At 34.1% G+C, this 24,463-nt stretch overlaps 2 protein-coding genes across 4 annotated transcripts in view; one reads left to right on the top strand and one right to left on the bottom strand.

Moving 5' to 3' along the window:
• The window catches only part of LOC105251277, a 133,138-nt gene that overhangs the window by 8,483 nt on the left and 100,192 nt on the right, over positions 1–24,463 (bottom strand). Inside the window, exon 1 of one of the 3 annotated variants that reach the window (XM_011257944.3) lies at positions 20,566–20,858. The exons of 1 other annotated variant lie outside the window; for it this stretch is intronic. The gene's annotated coding sequence lies outside the window, so the exon portion shown is untranslated. Of the gene's footprint in view, positions 1–3,688; positions 3,708–20,565; positions 20,859–24,463 lie in introns of those variants that run through there. One more of the 3 variants, XM_025406963.1, reaches the window with a different exon arrangement.
• LOC105251278 (synaptotagmin-5) overlaps positions 16,032–24,463 on the top strand; it is a 35,110-nt gene continuing 26,678 nt past the window's right edge. Inside the window, exon 1 of the mRNA XM_025406964.1 lies at positions 16,032–16,232. The gene's annotated coding sequence lies outside the window, so the exon portion shown is untranslated. The remainder of the gene's footprint in view (positions 16,233–24,463) is intronic.

The raw sequence follows: 24,463 nt of genomic DNA, 5'->3' as shown, positions 1-24,463 counted from the left end.
TAAGTGGTAGATTCCGATAAGCTTTGAGCTTTCTCCGTGTTGTCTAGTCCATATTTATGAGATACTGTAAATTAAATTGTGCTGCAAAGAACACAATGCGCCGCGTCCACAATTCCTAATTTATTCCCAACTAATATATTCTGAATCTTAATGTCCGACAATATTTATAGGTGTAATTTTCATGACAATTCTAACACACACACGCGTGCAGAAAATTTGCGTTGAGAGATTCATACCTATATTAAAATCAACGCACATGAAATAATTTAGCGATATTAGATTCATAATATATTAAGAGAAAAGGCTGATGAAATAGGCATTTGCTAAAATGTTTTTTCTTACTTTTTCCGTTTGTACAAATATTTCACATGCCCGACATATCGTAAGTATATTCCGTTTTATCAACGCTCGAACCTGATTTGAATTTACGCCATAAGGACGATATATCGGGACGAGGAAAGAAAATAAAATATTGAAGTCTATTGCGAAACACTCGTAGCATGCATCGGAAAATGCCCGAGGAAACTAGGGATGTAGATTAAATATTTGCCGGATATTTGACTAATTTATGCTTGACTCAATCGCTTTCTCAAATCAAATATCCTGTTTCACTAAATGATTTTTTTATCAAGTTTACCGAAATTGCGTTATTGTCACTTAATTTTGTCTACATAGAGGAGCTTTATCGAAACATTAATCAATTATTATATCAATAATTTATATCAATTATGTCAATAATTTTGATTTTGTTTTTAAAATTTAAATATTTTTGAAAATTATTGCTTGGAAACTCTCTTCAAATATTTTTTTAAAAGTTATAATATTTGCCCATCACAAGTTTAATGGCAGATTCATTGATATGCGGATTCTTTCGTAGCGAAAATATCGAGAAACCAACAGTTTCGCAGTTATAAGCGATTGAAGACGAAGTATTTTCAGCGAACTTTAGCAAAGTTTTAAGACGTAGGTGTAGCAAAATGTAGGAGTACTGTTAGTTATAATTTCAAGAAGACCTTAAGAGAATTTTAATCACCAAGTTGCGAAGAGATAAAAATTGAAAAATTTAAGACGACGATTCTCCTCTCTTGACATTTCCACAAGAAGATTGACTTTAAGTATTTCAGGAAGTATTTTATCCGTACATTTAAAATTATGGATTGCGAGAGACCCGGATGTCAATTGCTTTCTCGCCAAAGCTGTCTCGCAGATAATGAACCGTGTGTATAATAGTCTCGTTTTAAATAAAGATAACAACCTCGATAAATCCCTCGTATATAAACTCGTTCAATTTTATCAATTTTAGATGTCGGTGAGTCATTTGCACGACACCGCGCCATCGATCTGCTCGTGATTCGCGAAAAATAAAAAAAAAACGCGTTGTCCCGCGGAAACTAACTATGGGTTATAATCTTGCGGGTTAATGGGTCACCCGTTAGGCGAATTTAATATGGCTTAGGATCGCGTGGAATTTCGAGACTGCCGCGCATTCTCGACCTATCCCTCTCGTGAGGGAGTTTTCCTCCTTCCGCTATTATCCGGAGATAAGAACGGCTCAAAGGAGGAAAGGAAATTGTTCGAGAGAAGGAGGAGAAGAAAGGTAGCTGTTGGAATACGGGAAAGGAGAAGAGAGCTCGCGAAAGAGTAGAGATCTGTACAATAGAATGCGCACCAAGAGCTTTTTTTCCCTTTGTCCTGCCTTGCATCCTCCCTTTTGTAAACCGAATGGACGAATGCGAGAGGAGCGTGGAAAAGAAGTCCCTGAGGAACCTCCCTCTGTTATAACTGCAAGGCTAACCTCGGAAAAGAATTTTCCTCCCAGGAGAAAAAGAACTAACGCTTCGATATATTACTATAGCATGTTGTTTTTCATTAAATATTCAAATAAAAAAAGACATTATGCTTCGTATATGTTATACATGTATACATGTTACGTATATATATATATATATATATATATATATATATATATATATATATATGTCGTATACGTCGACCGCGCCCTATGATCTAAATAAATTATTAATTACATCGATAATTAATAATTTAAACTATTAATCGCGGCCAAATGAAATAATAATCACTTACAATTAGATGCAAAATCAATGTGAAATTCTGCTGAAGTAGCAAATTTAGTTTCAGCGAAAAGGGATTGTCGGCGACAGATATTATCTCGTCAAAAACTCATCACGAAATGTAATCTTCGTATCGACTTTCACATTATTTAATATCAATAGGTCAAAACTAATATGCTCGTTATTGTACGTCAACAGCGAAAAAATTGATATAAAATGAAAATAAAATGTGAACTGAAACGATTATAGCAAATAAAATATTAATCAATCTCTTTACGCGGAATAAATTGGAAAAATCAATTATGAAAAAAATATAAGTGTGACCAAAAATACTATCGTCAAGAGTATTTGCGCCTCGTTCGTAATATCTTTTACGCCAGGCCTAATAATAGATTTATCGCGAGAGCTTCGCTTCTATTTCCGAGGAGCTGTTCCTTTTATAATATATACGCCAACGCATGCTTCTGCGATGATTGAGTCAATCAATTTTTTAGCTTCGCCAACCATTTCCTCGTTCCACTTACTTCCGGTGAGAGAACAGTCTGCGCGCGCGCGCGCGGGTAAATACTCGCAATTCCGTCTTTCCACGCGTTTTCCTCAAATCTCTCAGGCCTTGAAACGGAGCGGAAATCAATGGATGAGACAAACCCCCATTCGATTTTCGAGATGGTCGCGGCTCATCGGAGTCTGGTGAGCCATGCGACATGTGCGCACACGTGCCAGACTATCTGTGCTCTAAAGAGTAGTAGTAAATGACTATGGTCGCAGCGAACGAGGCAATATAATCAAATTTGCGAGAGAGCGATGGGTTCCATCAGAGCTTACAGAGCGCTTCCATCTTTGTCTGTCTCTATTTTTCTCTTTCTTTCTCTTTCTTCCCTATATTTCCAAATTTCTGTTCTCTCTCTCTCTCCCTCTCTTCATCTTCCTGAACATCATTCATTTATCGAGTAACGATATTATCAATATATTATATTATCAATTTATTTGCATTCGTATTTTTTTTTAAAACACTGCACTTTGTAAGACTTACACATGTACAAGCGAGTAATGAAATAATATTCATTATTTTCGAGTAGCGTTATATTTATCTTGAAACAAGAGAATTCTGGAATAAAATGAAAAATATGCTATCATGAAATTATGAAATAATGAATCATTTAACTCAATTCTTTCTCTCTTTCTTTTGTGGCATAAGTCAAGCAAATTAGGTGGGACGAGAAGATCGATCGTTTCACCTTCGCTTAAAAATGCCCACACGCATAAGATAGATTAGAGGGCGTAAAAAACAATGCAATTATCGTCACAACATCATGGAAGATATCAGATTGTGCAACGAAAGAGAAATCACATCGGTTTTTATCATTCTCTCTTGTTGCAAGATAAGTCTCGTTAGCTTTATAAATATCATATAAAAATGTTTTATTTATAAAAATGTTATTTATTATCTTATCTTCTCATCACAAGCTTGGCTTCTCGCGTTTTTCACGTCCCAGATCCGTCGTCGAGAACACGAAAGCAATGCAAGCATACATAAGTACAATATGGCCTTCCTCGCGCTAAAGCTTTTATTACCGGTCCGCCACCCCCTCCCTCCCAATAGTCCATTTAATTACCTTGAAAGCTGGGTGGAGACTAGAGGTTGGCCACCTTCCGGCTTCCATGTTAATAATGCACTCAGACGCATCGTCGCTCGTGGCAAGTACATCAAGAGATCTTCGCGGTTCGATGCTCTTTGAGGGATGATAATTCCATTCGGGCTTTAAACCAACAACGATAATGTGATTTGTCCATTAATGTTAGCAATAAAATGTGCTACTTGCTCTTATACATCGCTCTATCATTTATTACCGTAAATTGTTGCTGTTGTAGTTGATATTATTGTTCGATAAGATTCGAGATATCATTGTCATGAAAAATTTTATCCGTCAAGCAATCAGAATCGCTTATGGTAATAGCTGGCTTCGAAAGTTCTCTCGCCGAGTATCGCTTTAATCGCGGCCTTAGTCGCCATATCCGATTTAAACGAAGGATATCGCGGAAGCGAAATTACTTTGTTCCATTAAAGGAAGAATGATAGGACCCTCGGGATAGGACGACATGATTCAAGTTGGTTTGCGATCTCTGAAATATTAATCGCCGGCATTTTCCTCGATTAAGAATAATGAATTAATTTACAGTTCCACGAAAAAGGCAGACAAACGAAACAAACGATAAATATGTATTAATGACCGTGATGCGAGTGTACATATATAATGCAAGTATAAATTAATTAATTAAACTATTCTTCTTTTCCAGCATACATTTTTATGCAGACGTATTACGTTTATTCGTCGAGCGCGACAGCAAATCCTCTTTTTGAGCGGCCGACCATATTCCGTCTAGTTTCACTGCGGCGAGAAAAGTTGCTGTACGATAAAAAGAAAAAAAACATCACTCTGTAAGACCATGTCCATCTGTCGCAGCGAGACAGTTTACACGTCAAGTGTTATTTTTCGGAGCTGAAGAGACAAGCTCACGAGAAAACTGAAGATTGCTTTGCGAGAAAAGCAACGCAAGTTTTTTCCATCATCGTTTTTTAATGAATATTATATAAGATATTAACGTGAATCTTAATATATTTATCATGGATGAGATTTTAGCGCGGCTGTTAAAATTGTTGATAGAGTTATCTTTGCTATCGCGACGTCTCGTTGAAATTATATACTTTATCATTTAGTTAATTAAAGCGAGAGATATCTTAATAAAACCTTCTACTTTATAAATGTATCATGTAATATATTTAGATACTTAGCAAAATGATTAAAGTTGAAGCGCAAAATTGAAAAGGTAAGATTTAGTCTCGTAACATATATAAGTAACGATTATACGTACACTGCGCATTTATAACACTTATCGATTTCGCCACAACAACTCACTTCGTCGTATTGTTACTCACCCCCGTGAGGACGAAGACCACGTTACAAGGTCAAAGAGAAAAATCCATATCCCCGACGAATTCCGAGAACACCGCTCATTTGTAATGCTTAAGCCTCGCGAGATAATGATTAAAAGAATCCACGACGATGAATTTCTCCCAATATTGACCAATTATTTGAAAATATACAGTATTATACAATCGCATGAGATTATTCGACTTTTCGAATGATCGTGTAGTCATAGTTCTATTTTTAGACTCACCGGATTTGTGGCCATTACACATTATCGGATCGATGAACTTGATTGCGGTATCTGATTCGTTAAATTACACACTCGAATATCTTACGCAATTATCTCGAACATCCAATAAAGTGGCTCTCTTTAACGTTTGGGAAGAATTATATTAGTATATGTTGTCATCAACAATTGGATTTCTTTTCTTTATTTTTATTATATTTTAATTATTTTAATTTTATTTTAGTTTAATATAATTTTATTTAAATTGATATAAATTTTACTAAAATTTAGCATTTTTACTAAAATTTTATTAAAATTTTACTAAAATTTAACACACAATATATTTGCGATTTATATTAAAAAGTAGATAGTAAATAGAAGCGAGTATTTGTAGTGACGTATCACGCATAGCAAAATTTATGACGACGTGCAGAGAGGAATAAAGTTGGAAAAAGTTGTGCATAAAAATAACTGGTTAATTGCCAATAATTTTTTCTCGATAAATTAGGTACGTAGGTGTCTATGTTTCGTAGAATTTTATTTTTAAGAAATTTGCAAAGTTTTTCTATTAGAGATTATGAATTATCGGCAGTTATATCTTTTTCTCCTATTTTTAATATTATTTAAAACAAATAAATTTATAAATTTATATTTTTATAAATTAATTCTATTTATAATTGCTATTTGCAAGATAAACGATTGCTTTCCGTGTTTCTTCCAAATGTTTTTACAGGCTATTGATAGCGATATGAAAATAATAGAGAGCACGTTGTAACAAGATTATTTCTCCACGTGTAACGTATACAGAATAGACTCACTCGTGTGCATTATACAATTTGCATCGCGATTCAAGCATTCACGCGTGCACCGAATTAAAATCAGACTCCGATCAAACACAATAGTCGATATGTCATAAAGTTCGTACAAATACACTGCGTTTAACGATAAATAATATACGCATTCGTATTCTGTGCGTGTACAATGTATTCCGAACATTTATTATATCTGAATACGCGCGAATGTCGAAAACTGCGAGACTGCTTACAACTAGAGAGCTTACGGCTTATGCTTTACAGTTTATATACATTTGTTTTGTAAATTCCGGCTGGTTATTGTAGCTTACACGTGACATATCGACGTGAAACGTAGACAGTAGTATGGTACTAGTACGTCTGTACTAGTGCGACTTATCGTGGTACGCAGGAGCAGAGCCCGAGGCATGCTAGCTATTGGCATCCCGGTATCCAAGAGAAAGAGAAAGAGAGAGAGAGAGAGATAGATAGAGACAAAGAGCTTTAAGCTCTAGCTGGGGGTATTGGACTATTGGAGATTCTTCCTTCGTCCCTTTCCTCTCGTCCCCTCGGCCGACACACCGTCTTTCTTAGTTCACCACCTTCTCGCATCCATCCCTCCTCTTATTTTCCTTGCGTTGTCCTGGACTGCTGCCTGAATGAACGACGAAACTTATTAAGCCACACCCGGCAGCTGTCGGTTTCATAGGTTGCCAGTGTATATTCTACGAACGAATAGACAGCTGAATCGCTGGTGAACACAATGAACATGATGGATGTTCAGAGCGAGAGGCGATTAAAAGAGAGAAAAAATTTGCGGGAAAAATTTTTCAAAGAAATGAAAAAATATGCTAAATATACAAACCGAACGATTCTGATGACATTTCATTTCCTGACATCGCAAACTGAAGAATTCTACTTTGTTCGATTATTAACGCAATGTTTTACATGCCTTTGAGCAGATTTCTTATATTTATATCTATTTTTATCTTGTTTCATCTCATTATTGATTCTCTCTTAAAATATTCGTAATTTACAAGATTCTCAGAAATTATTTTTATTTATATGTATCGTAATTAAAATTTATGAATTATAAAAATGCAAAAATATATTTATATCATTATAATATATCGTATATATCATTAATATATCGTAATTTTATTCATTATTTGAAAAAGAAAAGACGTAGAGAAACGTCAAATCCAGAATGTTAAATAATTTAATAATCTATTTAATAATCTAATTTCTCGAATGAATTCAATCTCGGAAATCACAGACTAGACGTTAATGTACGAACGATGTCAATATAATGTTTTGATCATTCCATATTTGTCCATCTTGTTTTTCTTTTCCCTCGTCATCTTCACGTGCGAACGGAAACGGCAAATAACGCGCGTGAATGAGAGACGGAAATAATGGACAGGAGGCAACTTGGTAGTCCACGACCTACTTTGCTAGTTTTTATCAAGATCTCTCTTCTTTCGCACTCTCGTCTCTCTTATTTTTTCGTAAGTCACTCCACATTTTTCTTTCCCCCTCCGCATCCGTTTCCCTCTTCTATTCAACGTGCTCGTTGAGAAGAAAAAAAAGATAACGAATAAAGATGCGAAAACTTTCGCAGCCGCAGATCTTTCTCTCCGTGAACTGAAATCGGAGCGAAAATAAGATATGAAACCGAAATCGATTATATATCTGTAGAGCTGCCGGAATCTTCGTAGCAGAAATGTCTTGATAAATTTACATGGTTGGATTTAAAGAAGAATTTGTGTAAATAGTAGAAAGTACATGCGCGGAATAAAAGATATGGGAGACAAAAACTATTCTAAATTTATAATTATTTATATTCACACATAATAAAATTGGAAACTTTGTCCGTTTACCCAATTCTTTCGAGATTAATTAATATCACATTTTTGTTTACAAAAATTAATATTGAAAATATAACATAAAGCTAATATTCGCACTCCACTTTTGCGCAAGTCTTTGAAGAGTTGGAGTTACTTGTTAACGATATCCTTTTTTTGTCGATGAAACTTGTCGACATAGGATTTAGATTGTCGATGAAAGTTTTACACTTGGAACGAGCACTCAAAATCGTTAGCTCAGTCAACTGGATGGTCCACTGATCGTTTTAGCTTCATTACTTGTTGAATGCGAGCCATTGTCTAACGTCGTTTATCCTATCTAAATGGATTTCTAAGCGAATCGATAGAACAATAAGCTCGCACAAGGATGACTACTATTCATCGATTATATTCTGTGTACTATTTACGCGACTGTAGAGAAATTATAGGTGGAGCATCTGCAGTTGAATGACTTGCTGTCATTTCCAAAGTAAATAGCGAGCAAGTTGGTAAAGATGCAATTAGGATTTTGAATCTCTTATAACAGTTTCATGCATAACATGCGACAAACATCGTGCATATTATTATTGGTCGATTAAATCTCGTGTAATTCTATTATAAAAAAATCTTATATGTAATGACTACAATTTTTGTAAATTTTAAAATTTATATTATAGCTTCCCTACAATACTGGAAAAAAATTTTTTTCAGTAACGACAAATATTGAGAGTAAAGTATGGCTTTGGAAAAACTGACTTTTTTGAAGATAATATATTGAGAATGTATTGAAAAAAAAAAAACGATATGATTTATGCACAAATGCGGATTGTCAATATTTTACATCAACTTTCATTTCTGCACTGTGATGCATTTTTTTTTATTCGTTCAATCTCATCGAAAATCCGACGGATGACTAATTCCAGTTATATTGTAACTCAACCATTCTAGTTCCGTGAAACACAATGACTACTCCGTGTACATCAATATCGACAAAGTTTGGTTTTATTCAATCGTTTGATAATTGTCATTGGACGCGCGGCACGTGTTATTGTCTAAAGTTTTAGCTTACATCCCGCAACAATACTGATTGCAAGTGCAAAGATAATACCGTGAAAGCATGCTTCTGCGAGATAAGTTACTTGTCTTTAACGCGACAGATTCAATTTCAAGTTTCCTGCCGAAGACAAAAGAAAGCTCAATTCGCGAGGGCTGCTGACAATTTTCTCTATACTATTCCATGCATTATGTACGTGAATATGAGAAAAGAGGTACCTTAAAATTTCATACTCTTTTGAAAATGGAATCAGTATATTATCGTTGATAAGCAATGGTTTCACTTATTAGTATTAATTTTTATATTAATTAGTAGTATTAATTGTTATAAAATAATTTTACTAAAAAGATGATTTTACTGAAAAGAATCAGCCAGTGACTGATTTTTCAGAGTAAAACTTGCAGCCATAATCAATGAAATGTAAAACGGAGGAACAAAGTGGTTTTACTAAAAATCAATGAAATACTTTGATCTTTTGATCTTGTTTCAGCACGATGTAAATTATAAATAAATTTATCGATTTCTTTGGATGTGTTCTATTGCACATTTCTTTATCGTAATTCATAATAACAAGGCTACTAATCGATGAAACTCTTCTCTTTAATATCTGCTTTGCGACACTTTACATAAATGTAAAAGGCAAAAGATGCCGTGCTCTTTGATATTCTAAATTTAATTTCAGTTTTTTTCATTTGATTCCTCGCAAGAGCACGCACTATATATGTATATACTCTCTTTTTCACTCTTCTCTCTATCTCTCTCTCTCTCAAATTAAATAATTTATAATCCATTTACGGGTGAGTGCATTTTAGCGTACATTGTATCGAGTTAAAACGCATCCCGCCGAAATCCGAGAGCTGGCGAACGATACTTGGTTAACTAGCAGAGGCCAGAAAGAGATTCGAATTTCGGTCAGATTAAATCTCTCGATGCCATAAAAGGGCAAAGGGGCACATCAACAGATAATCATATTTTCGAATCATCAAAATTCAGCGCTTTTAGTTTGAATGAATTTTTACAAGCTCCATCGAGTAGTTTCAATTTTTATATTCTGCAGAATGGAAAAATTCAAATCATATTTGGCTTGAATCCGTAGCAAATATTTTTTTTATTTCACTTTAATTCGCGACAGAAAGCTGCATTGTTATAGTTTAAAAATATTGAAATTATTTTTTCTCTCTCCCTCCATCTCTCTCTTTATCTCTTCGCGTGATAAGCAAATTAAGATATACAAAAATATTCGGAAATACTTCAAGTTTGTCATAAAGAGACGTCTTGACGCTCCAAAATCTCCGATGAAACCATCGGACGCGTCAAAAAACGATTTACCGAAAATCGAACACGAGAGGAGGGGACGGCTTTTTCGCGAACGTGATGGTTTTATCGGGAAACTTTTCGGTAGTGCAACGCAAACGCAATTCTCACGCCGGTAATTTTATGATATTACGTGCACAGAGTACGCCAGAAGATCTCTACGCCTGCCTGTCTGCTACATCCGTCGCATGTGAATGCGTTTCAGCGCGAAAGATGCATCAAACGTAGTACTATCTACTGCGATGCAATACGAGCCAGCGACGAATAGTGTGTCGTAAATATTAACATGAGAGGATCAAAGAAAATTAAGCGCAGATCCCTTCATCGTATGTAAATTTGCCGCGTCCTGAAAAATTTCACCTTAGGTTTGAAGGAATAAGAAAGTTTCAGCCATGCGTTTCTTAGTTGATCTTAAATTTCATAAAAAAAAGGAAAAACTGTATATTTAGAGAACACGAAACTATGCAGAAGATTCTAAAATTTTTAGCCAGAACATTTGCAGATCGAATAAAATCTGATTCGATATTTACGACGTGATTTTAATGGCAGATTCTTTTTAGGAATATGAAATTCATTTTCTTTGGCGATATTAAAGCATCAATAAATTTCGAATTAATGAAAGATGAAAGGATTTTCAGCAAGCTATTTTTTAGAGAAAGAGAGAGAGAGAAGAAGAGAAAAACAAATAAGTAACTTAATTATTCAATTAATTTTATTATTTGTATTTTTTAATTAATTTTGAACAAAATTTGTATCTCTTCATAGAGATGCAAATTAAAAAAATATATAATATCGAAAATTATAACATTGGAAAATTATGAATTTATTAATAATCTTCCCCGTTTTATCGATTCGCTGAGAGAAGATAAATTCTAGTTGCAAAGTTAAGATTGCAAATTGCAGAAAGCTCTGTTATATTTTTATCTCCCGTTTTAATTATCGCTTTAATCTCTTTCGCGAAAGTAATTAAATTTATAATATAGAAATTTCGACATTATAAGCTCTTTACTATACGCATCGATCTTGTCCACGGTTGTTTGTTCAACAAGACGCGAATGTAAATGTAATACACCGAGCAGTGAATCAATATTGTCATAAGCCATCTGTCGCGCGAAGCTCGCTAAAATCCCATCCGCTTACAAAGCCGCGTTAAGACGTTTAAAATACGTCAAAGTATCCTTCCTTTGTGCTGTCGAGGACAAAGTCTCCTGTGCTTACCTAGCGCACAGTTGTCTGATGTTCCAATATAATCGGAAAACTTTATAGTTTCTCTTTCAAACGTGTTCGAACAAATCAGCTTCTTGCAGAAGATGCTTGGCAACTGATGTACGATACATTTTCCGCCAAATGTGCACTTACGTCACCTTTGCACACCAAGTCTCTCAATTATGATGTTACAAAATTCGGCGGAGAGGATACACATAATTTATTCGAACAAATCTGATGATTGATGATTGAATATCAATTCATCACAGTTTATGTTAACAAACAAACAAGAGATATTAAAAATAATTATAAAATAATTAACGCAATATCGTGCAAGTTTAATGTCATTGTATTATTAAAAATAAAAATTTATTTCTTATTATAAATAAAATCCTTTTTTTATTGATGTGCGATTGACGGGTGCACTATTTTATACGTATAAAAAGTTGAAAGGATTGATGTAGGTAGACGTAAATATAAGGCAGTACTTCGCGCGTGCACGTCAAATGTCAGACGAAATTGGACGCGAGGTTCAATGGCAATTACGAGGTGCTAGATCTGTCCGACCATAGCGAGATCTTCGAAATTGGCTATATCTACAGCTATAATCACTTGCCGATAATACATCCGCGATCGAGGCCATTCATGTCGCAGATAGGGCGTGTCGTGGCTTAAAGATATTGACAATGCTTGCGAGAATATAAATTAATAATTATTGATAAGATATATATATATATATATATAATAATTAACTTTTTTAAGATTTTATTCATTACCTGTTAAAATTTATTAGATTTTAAAATTTGTTAGATTTTATTCATTACCTGCTGAAATTATTTTTTGCATTTGTTAAAATATCAATCCTGACTATTTTTTCATCGATATATTTTCATGTAAAAATAAATATTTTTAACTGCAACCTTTTTTAATATAATTAGGAAAAAAATAACAAAATATTATTCGAGAGCTTCACATCTGATATAAAATAAATATATCGTATATTATAGAGCGAGGAGTATGATGTATAAAATAAAAATAAGGGAGATACGGCAATACGAACGTTAGTACCCATTCGATCTTTGCAATTCAATCATCTTTTGAAAATCAAAGTCGGGATCTTATAAAATTCAGATTTTGAGGCGATGGTCCTCTGACCTCTTGCCACCCTTATATAGGCGATAAAATATCCCTACCCCTGACGCATTCGCATTATCGATCACGGAGTATCATGTAACACGTGAAATTTCAACTCGCTATTTATAGAATAAATAACATTCATCTTGTGTATATGTATATATATATGCATAGTCAAACCGAATAAAATTTCAGCAGCCCCGATAATATGTGAAAATAGAAAAAAAAATGCCCACCACATTTTTATACCCACGTGTAATCATGTGTACACGTGTCTTATTACATTAGTCTCATCTCTCTCTCTTTCTCTTTTTCGGCTACCTATTTTTTCCCTTTGTCTGTCTTTGTCGCATTACACGATGTTTCATTTCAGGGAAAATAGTATCGCCCTGTGAGCCTCGAGGAAATGTCACTCTTATTTGCCTTATTATAAATCTAGGAAAGCGGGCGTATAATAAAATTATCTTCGGTGGCTTTCGGGACTCGGTGACCGCAAATTGTTCGGGAGTGGTTTTGCGTGACAGACCGGAGGCGAACGCAAAGAATCTCGACGCGGCATTACACTCGTCGAGCTATTCGGCCGTTCACTTTGTTGTTCTCGCATGTGTGGCCCGCTAACTTTACAAAGGACCATCGCCCGCGGTTAACTCTCCAATCTGGAAGAGTTTGTTGCGTCGTGTCGCTGGCAGGAAATGAAAATTTACAGCGCTTCTTTTGTTCGGTAAAAATAGAAAGAAATAGCCAGTGCTCACTGGACCGGAGTCTAGAAAAACCGATATAGCAAAAGGCAGACATTTAGGACGCCCAAATATGATTCCGTGCCAGCTTTTCCATAAAGAGATATGTAAAAATTTTTTAAATTTAATTTTTTTCACATTATTGAAATTTTCATTTAAAATTTTCTACATTCATTTTGCGGATTGTGCTTATTTTAAGACCTGAGAAAGTAAATGAAATAAATATTACCTCGTATCTAGAGTTTTTCTTCTACCTTTTAGCGAATTTAAGATTCCTCTAACTTTTGTGTACATATTGACTCGTAATATTTGTTAAATTATCGATTTATTTTGTATCGATTGAAAGAAGAAAATAAAGCACGCTTCGATTGCCTGGCCGAGCCTAGTAAAGCCGATAATTTGAAGACAGACTCGCGTGACAGAGTAATGGGCGATAACAACTGAATGACAACTGCAAGCCACATGTAATTTACGGACGAAACCACACGCGTTAAGTGAATTCGCGTAGAGAGGCGATGCATGGCTGTCGAGAGGATTGGCTGCAGTGGCGAGATAATGTCCTAGTCATTCTTGCCACTGCAATCACTGCAGCGACTGTATAGCGCCTCTATATAATGCGACAGCTATCATTTCGCGTGGGCGAAGATTGACGTGTGCGAATTTCAGAAACTCGCGATCTCTTATGACAATTGTTACGAATCGTTGGTGGAAATTTATGAACCTTTTTTGTAGCCAACGACCCAGATGTCGGATTAACTGTCGAGATAGGGAAGTCTTTAGTCTGTGAAATTTGAACATCGATCGATTTACATCTTGACGCGAAACTAATTCTTTTGAGATTTCTTTCCATTTTATAAAAATTTATTATGTCAAGTTTTAAATTTTATCGATTTATGCTTAGTTTAAGTTAATTCATTGATTTTGAATTTATGATCATGAATTTATAATTCAGAGAAAAGTAAAAAATAGCGTAATGCAATTGTCAATTATTTAAATATTTTTGCAAGAAAATTTTTAAAAAATATTTATCTTATCTTAATAAAAGATGTGAATTTTGAGTAGTGAATTTGATTAAGAAAGAAACCGAAAGAGAATTTCTACGTGTGTATGTATGACACGTATTTTACTTGCCTCAATTTACTTTAAAGGATTAAAACTGGGGTGAAAGTATTAAATACGTCGGAACCGACCGTCAGTTTAATTAACCATGGATTAGATGATCACAGCCCTCTTCAAAATACAGGGACTGAAAAGTTTAGTAAAATGAGTGACAGCTAAATTTTTCACGATCGGAGAATGTTAAGAAAGACTTAAGAAAACTTTATTGAACAATATATATATACAGGGTGTTTCTTAATAAGTGCGAAAAATTTTAGGAAATGATTCTTTGTCGAAAATTAAGGGGGATTTTTCACATAAACATATACTCCTACATCCCTCTCTGTGGAGTTACTTCTCCAAAAATGGAGTAAAAATTGGGTTTTTATTTTTTTCTCAAATTTGGAACAAGTTAAAGAAATGAAATTAGGTGGATATTTTCTACTAGTAAAAAGGTTATTTATTAATTATTTTTTTAGCTTCCTGTATTATCATAAAAGAATGAAACTAGCAATCCCTATACAATTTTTTATTAAAACTTTTTAATGGGCCGGCATATAATCATCTAAAAATATGCATTAAAAAGTTTGATTTATTTAAAAACTTTTTTATTTTTTCATAAAATCAGTAATTTTCAAGAAAAAAAAATAAAATACGTTATCGTGCACAGCACGATGCTAAATAGCATAGGTTTCGAATTACGAGAAATTAAATTCTAAAATAAAAATAAAATTAGAGTAAATGTTGGGAAAATTGGAACAAAAACAAAATTAAAATTATAATAAAAAAATTAAAATTATCATAAAAAATTATAATAAAAACCTAAAAACCTAAAAAAATAAAAATCTAATTTTTACCCCCATTTTTGGAGGAATATAATTCCTCAGGGAGAGAGTATATGTTTATATGAAAACCCCTCTTAATTTTCAACAAAAGATCATCTCCGAAATTTGTTCGCACTTATTAAGAAACACTCTATATACATATGTTTTGCGATTATTTCTGAGGGAAGGAGGTTGAAGAAACACTTGGCTGAATAACGTTTCAAGAAGATTGAAGAAGACGAGAAGAGGATGAGAAGTTAAATAGTTTGCCTATGTGAACGTTAACGCATCCCTTAATTGCAGTTCGAGAATACTTTCGAAAGTACCCAGAGATAATTATAGCGATAGCACAAATGAATCGATCGATGGTAACGGACGTAGAATAATCCCGAAAGAGGTATTGGAAAAAAAGGAAAGGAATATACGAAAAGAGAACAATTGGAGTTTAAGTAGAAAACTTCGCGCTATCGCGGACGAGACTGATTACGTAGTTTGTGCATCTGTGTCGCGCGCAAACACCTGCTCGTCTCGACAAAAAAGACAGAGAGAAAGCAATCGTAGCGTATGTTATTTTTCAGAAATTCCTTTTATATCGCGCGAAGGTGGAAATAGAAGAGCGGAAATAGATCTTTCTTCGTCTCTCTCGCATTTCGCGCCGCTTAATTCCGTCCCACTGACGCATACAAACACATGTTTAACGCCAAGTCGAGCAGTGCAATATGACTGATACGGACGACATGAGCTTAATAATCCGCGACTGTCACGGGCGTTTCCAGGTTCGCTGCATCGCCGGCGATTTAGACGGACTGTGTCCATCCGACGTGCTTTAAAGCGTCCTCGATACTCGATTTCGTCGTCGCATCAACAACGATATCGGGAATGTCGTATCGCGCCCGCGTTTGATACCGCGCCCTACCGTTTCCTGCGATGCTACTTTCGAATCGATGGACATGCACAAATGCATTCGGATTACATATGCAGTAGAAAGGAGGAGAAGTGATCGTATGTGTGCGTGTGTGTGATCCATGTTTTGCACCTATCATCAAACGCATGTCTTATTTATATTCCATGTCCAATTGCAATCGCACATAATCTTTCATGCCCATATTTTGTATTTTTTTGTTGTTGCGAAAAAGCTCGCAAAAATTTCTTTCGAACAAATATTTCACGAGCACCTATATTGTATGCATGTATGAAAAATATATATATTCTCTAAGCATATTACATTTTTTTACCGACTCTCTAATTACTTTTACTTTTTATATCGGCCTCGCATTCGCGCATCAAATTGGATTCCTTTCAGCAGTAACTGCAGTTGCATGACCTGAGAGCGTTTTTCTTTAAACGGAAACGCTCGTAAGGGAGGAGAGAGACTTGTACATCGTAATTCTGATGCTTATACGTAACATACATGCTGCAATCTGACGGAAATGCACGGGACTTACTCTTCCTATTCAACGATCTTTGTGCCGTAAAGCTGTTTGGCTGTAAAAAAATACGATTTTATACAGCAGTTTATGTTACATCGATCAAATAACATAATGCCAGATTTCGACGATTTATTATGAATATTATGAATATACTTCCACAAAAATTTTATTCAGCTGTTTTTCATCCCGATAAAATTACAGTAATATAACTTTTTGATGAGAGAACATTCGTATATAAAATGGGAAATATTATTAGGATTATCATATATTAACATACGTTTGACAAACAAAATCCAGCATATTTTTATGTTTATAGCGTTTTGCAAGAAAAACTTTTTTCAGTTAGAAAAAAACAAATTCAAAGTATTACTTGCCAAAATTTAAAATATCGTGATATAAAAAATAAATTTTAATACTTTCCCTTTAATTTTTTATATTTTCTGTTTTCCATATTTTTCTGTCTCTTTGTGCTGCACTTTATATCCTCTATTCGTTGCTAAATATCGTTTTCATCTCTTCAGCTCTTTCGTTCTCTCTGGTGCATCAAATGATTACATTCATTAATTAGCACGACATGGAAGTGATATGCGCAGCATAAATTTGCGCCTAGTGAAATGATATTAAAGGGATATGAAAAGACGAAATCTCGCATACGTCAATATAACAAAGTGAATATTTGTTCATTAAATTCCGTTGCGCGATTAGCAGCAAAGCAAATTACAAATAAGAAGAAAATTTTGTTCCGAATTTTGCGCTCAATGTTGAGTTTTTACGAGTAATTCAAGAGAAAATAAGTCAAAAAGAGCGGTCGGACTTGAATATTTATCAAGTTCTATCTTGAGTGCTTTATCACATTTCTGATATGGAGAAAATTTGTACGAGAAATTCAGGAAAAAGATGTTTTGTGTTTATTGGATAGATTCGAATAAATCTCTATTATTGGCTGTTTGCAAAATATTTGGTCTTCGCGTTAGAATAATTATTGAGCTTATTAAACATAATATATGTGTGTAATTCTATTTCTTTTTTATTACAGTTTTATATGTAAAAGAATATGAATGATATACATAAGAATATGCATAAGAATATAACAATGCATAAGAATATGCATAAGAATGTAACAATATGCATAAGAATATAAATGAGTATAATAAAATGTAAATAAAGATAATAAAATATAAATAAAGCTTACAAATCGTCGAAATTAAAATTTTCCATTATAAATTAAAATAAGAAAAGCACCGAGATTAGTATTATGGAAAATTTGCATAAATAAATTTATAATATAATGTGGTATTTATATTTCAGAAATGTGCAAATGAATTAAAGAACTTGAGAAAAATTCAATAGATATTAATGTGTTTCTGTGAAATTAAAAATTCCCAATTTCCGCTCAAAAACAAAATCAATGAATCGTTTAAAAAATGTATAAACTTGTTTTTTTTTCTAGGAATCTTTTTATTTACTTCATTTTTAGATATATTTTGGAACTTTTAAAAATCAGAAAATTTATTCTACAGAGACAAAGGGAGAAGAAGAGAGAAAAAAAGAAATTTAATTCCTCTTATTAAATTTTATTTTTTTTCGAGAATCTGAGGGAACATATAGGTGTCGTATTATACTTTTTAAATGAGGAAATTCTGATGTCAATCATATTTTTTTCAATCAGTTTTAAAATCATTTAGGTCATACCTCGACAGCAGAGTTAAAGCACTCATGATGACGGGGGTATAGATTGTAAAGCGTTCTCGAATGACCCTACAGCTCAAATACTCTCGTCGATCCGTTGGACACGCGTGCACGAGATGGGCGTATGAAATAAATAAAAAAAAAAACGTGGTTTTGAGATACTCGAATCAGCTTTGTGTGAAATAAATTCGATTCGTATTTGAGATCTAACGAGATATGTCGAAAACACGCCCTTGATATAATTGTTCCGCATTGAAATTAGATATTTTGAAATAAAATTTTATATTTTCTATGTCCTTGAAATATATTCGCATCTGTAGAAATTTTTATCTGTATTTGACGATGAATTAAACACAATATTATATCGAGTATTCAGTTCAAAAGTAACTTCAAAATTAAGTTTAAGAATTCTATTGTAATTGTTATTTTGTTATTGTACTAATTTCTCATATTTTATACATTCCGTTAATAAAATTATTATATTATTTACATAAAAAAATATATTTAATTATGCCGTATACGCTATCCGATATTGATCTAACCAAGTACTTATCTTGCCATTAGTCTTTCTAAAAAAAGATAGACATTTTAGTCTAGACAGTAAGCTGAATAATCGCGAGCTTATATAAACGATATATACTTTCCATTCGATATTTTCCATTAATTTTCTCTGTTTATAACAACCTTGGTATATTATAAAAGAATGTTACTTTCATATCCACATATATATTACATTGGTTTTTTTTTAATATCGCCGAGTAATAATGCATCTAATTTGTCTTCTAATTCTCGCAAAGTCATTTCCATAAACATGAATTAACCGCGGTTTAACAGGCACCAATTAAAGGAGGAATGAATATCAGTTGAAGCCTCAATTAACTTAAACTAATATCTACGAGAGTACAGGTCATAGGGATGTGACTTGTAGACTAAAATATTAATGATTCGAAAGAGATCGATTTAAATGTAAATGCCGCACGCATTTTAAAACTGTTCAGCTCGAATAAACTACATTACGTATTCAGAGATTAAAATTTGAAATACGGCTGGAACTCCACGAGGGATCGCGCAGCAGTCATTCAATGTGAAAAGGCGCACGGTATAATTAGCCGGAAATTATGAAAACGGCCGCGCACCAAGTAATTGGGGGAATATAAAAATCCGAAATTCTCATCTCTCGCATTATGTAAGGGAAAGGAAGGGAATTCGCGGGATTATCGAATCGAAAAAATGTCGATACGATTCGCTAAAAGCACACGACGAGATATCACAAAAGCGATGCAAAAGGTTACATGTATCGAAGATCTAAAAAAAGACGCAAACAAAAAAAGAGAGAGAGAGAGAGAAATTGATTATATTCGCGTCGATATACACACGCTCTGGTTACCGCGGGCGAGGATCTTCGTGCACGCTTTTTTCCATAAATATCGATCCAATCCACATTGGACGAGCCATAAACTCGGCTATTTCGCCGAGACGCGTGTGCTTATCTTTCGGCTCGGCTTCCAAGTTCATTGATCGCGATGAGGGGGATTTCGAACGGCGTCGAGATGGAAATCAAACTATGCGCGAAAAAAGCGTGGATGGGAAGAGGAAAAGGAAAAGGTATCACGCGCGAAACGGGTTGATCATAAAAGAGATAAATCGCGGAGCAAGCAAGTATTCCTCGCGCGCGCGCACGAGTCATATTTAAGTCATATTTAATTATAGCCCGCCAAATATCGGAGTCTGGTTCGCGAGAAATAAATCCTCGGAGAGATCGCAAGATTGTTATTTTCTCGAGAGATCTCGAAGAATAAATACAACGGGAGAACCGATATTTTCTATCTTAAGACCCGTCAAGAGAGCTCGCCCACCGCGATTCACTTCTAGAACATCTATTTATAACATTATTCTCGACAGCTCGATTGTTCCGGCAAAACGTTAAAAGCGAAATATACACAAAACGACGATGATCAATGATGGACCGGAAGGCGGTACCGATGAGACAGCGAACGACCTCGAGGTCGCATCATCCTCGGTTACGTGCCGGGCTTCTTAATTAGCTGTCCTTATCATTAATCAACCGACCACGGTGGTACAAGTGTAGCAGCAATAGCGGGCAGAAAGTGGCGGAGGAAGAAGGATGGGGTAGGGAGGGGGGTGCGTTCGCGAGGGTGAAAAGTGGGCAAACGGGGCGCGCGGTGCAGTCGGCGGAAATCAGCAGAATACCGCACCTGATCAATTAAGCTGCTAATCGCACCGAGATGACTGCTCGCCGCTATCATTCGTCGGATTGTCCTCCACTATCTCGCGTACCGGGATCCCGACTGCGTGTCCTGCTCATCCTCCGGCATCGTCGTTCCCTGTCCTTGACTCGATCTCCTCTCCTCGACTCGAGAAACGAGCGACGAGTCAGACGCGACAAACCGACCCGACCTTCCGCCGCGAGGGTGAGACAAGGTTTGCCCTTCTCGTCTGCCTTTCTCGAGGGAGGCGGCGACGACGAGCACGCGAGCTTGCGCGAACCTCGCACCTCGCACGACTAACCGAGGCCTGGAATCGGGGCTTGCCTGCCACCCTTGCTGCTAAATGCTGAAGAGCGGCGCCACGAGCGAGAAACTACCCCCTTCTTTCCCTTTTAGCTACGTGGGGAAGAGGAAACTGCGCCGCGCCGGCGATATATCGGGTGGCGCGGAGCACGAAGATTCTCCAGGGAAGCTCTCTGGTTTAATCGCACGCGAGCATCCTTAAACTCGCCCGAGAAATTTTTGCGCGCTTTCGACGCGGCGTATTTAAAAGCAAAATCAACCCCCCCTGCGAATAAAGACTAAAGTTCACGCTTGGTATTTTAAACGCGTGACATTTTCACGCGATATTTCTGTCAATACAATTTTCTTGTACCAATAGCGTCTTGTCTTCCAATGTTCGAGGGATACTTTCTCTCAATTTATATACATTACATATGTTTATTCAACTATTATCGGAGGTACGCAAGTCGTGCGATAAATGTCAAATGTCAAAATGCGCCGCAAAAAGCATTTTATTAATTGAATTACTGAATAGTTGGTGAGGCAAAGGTCGACAAGTGAGTTTCTTGTATCAAATAAATGTAGTTTTTTAAGATATATTATAAATATTGGGAAAGAATTTAAAAATATCAGTCTTGCCAAACATGTATTCCTTCCATAAAAATTTATCTGAATCAACAATTGATCTTTTGATCGAAGTAAAAAACAAAAATTAAATTTTTTTTATCAAAATTACTACAAGTTGAAAATTCTCTAAATCTTTTTAAAATTAATTTAAATTCTCTAAATACTGTTGATATATATATATATATATATATATATATATATATTTAAAATACTGTTGATATATATATATATTTAAAATTATAACTTGAAATAACCCAATAAAATTTTAGATATATACACAATATATCGCTTAAAAATAATTGGACGTGTTTTTCTTGAAATGAGAAATTTAATTTAATCGATACACATTACCATATATTTCCTCAAACTTTTCTTATTTTATCCACATAGATTATATATTCAAAATTTAAATATTTTTTCATATGTTATTTGCATTTATTATCCGCATTGCTATTGAACCGTGCCATTCTTACTGCGGATTTCCCTACATCGCGTTTTTTTTTCTTTAACCCATGGCGATGGGAGGGTTCGTGATTTCTTTTTCTCGTGCCTTTCTCTACGGAGCAACCACCTGTAACTCCTTCGAGACAGGCATTTCAAGTTGCATGCACCTCTATCTTCGTCTAACGCTCAACTCAATCGTTGCATTATTTTTTACACCCTCTAATCACATCCTTCACATAGATTGACAATCTTGTACATCAAAAGATAATTGATCTGGTTTCTTAAATTTTTCATTGCCTAATTAATTATTTAAATTAGCAACTAAAATGATAGACCTAAGAAGAAAAGTTGCTCTCTTTCTCTCTAAAAACATGTTACTATCTCGAAATTTATTTCTAGCTTTTACAGATTTTTCAAATTAAAAACTTAAACGCAACAATCTTTTTCAATAAATTATTTAATTAACTACTTAATTTCAATGAATTATCAAACTCAATCATTTCTGTGTGTACTGAACAAATGCAAGAAGACTATTCTTTCTACATACTTCAAATTTATGAGAACGAAAGTTCATTGAAAATTTATACAGATATTTTCATTTAGAGATACGAATCTTTCTGTTTTATAATAATGAAATAATGTAGAAAGCATGTGAGAAAATCATCAGCTGTCGAGAGGAATAATTCAACGAAAGATAAATATATTCTACGTTACTCACCATTCGTAAAATAGAACTGACGTCTTTATCGACATCGGAGAAAATAGAAAGCGTTAATTTAACGTGAAACACATACATGTAACGATAGTATAAATGATATGTTGTACATCTAAATATAATCCGTAAAAAGGAAAAAGTAATTTAATAGAATTATTTATCAGGTAATAAAGCGATGTAAAACGCAGTTCATTAATAATAAATTTTTGCATGTATAATGTACAGTTTTACAATATTCATTACTTTATATTCATAAAATATAATTTTCATATTGCTTTTTCCAAGAAATTTCGATTTACAATTTAAACAGCCATTAGCTCATCAATATATTCATGCGATAATAAATGCGATCAAAATTATTAAAATAAGAAATAAGGACATAAAATAAATATGTTGTTTTGTGTTGCGAATGAAAATATTTCTTATATCCTATTTTTATATCAGGCTTATATTATTGCGAATATATCGGTAATTTCCGCTGCAAAGAGATCTATTTATGAAGAAGAAAATATCGTTAATCGAGATAGAAAAAATATCATTGATAGCATATTATTTTTCCTTTTAAAAGACATTTTTGCCAAGATTTTCCTTGTGAAAGCACCGTTATTAACTCTATTTAAAATGAAGCTTACTAGAGCAAAGTGAATCTATTGCATCAACCTAATAACTTTACCATCTTCATATTGTACATAGAAACTTTTTACCTTTCAAATATCTTACGATTAGATTTAAACTACTTTTGTGCCACAGTTATAAGGAAGAAATTAAAATTAATTCTTAAGCTAACTTTGATGAGCTTTCTAACTTCTATGTCACGTCTTTAAGTAGTTGTACTTTTAGAAAAAATCAAATGTCGTAATTGTATGCATATATAAGTGAGTCCTTAAATATTCATGCGGAGACTTTGATATCCTATATAACAAAGTTTTATATTTTTATTTAATATGCGTTATATTTTTGAGCTTAAAGTTTCATGCTATATATTTTTGATAATTTATAAATAATACATGAAGAATTTAATATATACATGAAATAACATGTCACTGGTGTAAAATTTTCATGTGGTTATCAAAAACAAAAAACAATATTATTAAAATATTACATTTCATAGTATCTTTCTTTACAAAACATATATGTTTTAAATGATGTTTTTATTATTCTATTAATTTTTCGATTTTTGTGTAATATTGTTTCAACTTTTCTTCGCGCGATCGTACATTTCAATATTTTATACAAAAACCAAATTTTTTAATATATGTCACAATATTATATTTTAATGTTAAATCAATACAAACAAAAAGGAAAAAAAAAGAAGGAGATCATATAATATTGTTTTAGTAAAAAAAAGCAAAGATAAGATCTCAATATGTCTTATTGCACAATTCAAAACAATGTACATTAATAAAAAGGATAAAATATGACAAAAATATCTAGTTATTGATCATCTGATAAGAATCCCAACGACTTGATTAGCTAGGCTTTTATGATAAAAGCTGAATATCAACCAAATATGTAGGAGGTCTTGCCACCTGACATTTCTCTATGTTCAGTCATGTGCTTCTTATCTAGCTCCGCATATACACTTCTCGTTTTCTGTTTCACATATCTCTCGTTCGTGATATCAGCGTTATATATATTCCCTGCTTTCTTTCCACTTTATCTGGTCCTTCTGTGTCAACCTCGACTATCTGTGTTCAATCTTTTCTCTGTACCGTCTCTACTTTTTGTCTACTTTACCTCTTTTCCTCTTTCCTCTTTACCCCTTTCCTCTGGTTCCCTTTCTCTTTCCTTTGCTGCCTTTTTCCTCCCTCGCACTCC

This window comes from Camponotus floridanus, unplaced genomic scaffold, assembly GCF_003227725.1.
Source record: "Camponotus floridanus strain SB8 unplaced genomic scaffold, Cflo_v7.5 scaffold16, whole genome shotgun sequence".
Lineage (NCBI taxonomy): Eukaryota > Metazoa > Arthropoda > Insecta > Hymenoptera > Formicidae > Camponotus > Camponotus floridanus.
The sequence above is the reverse complement of the archived record's forward strand: the minus strand, read 5'-3'. Positions and strand labels throughout refer to the sequence as shown.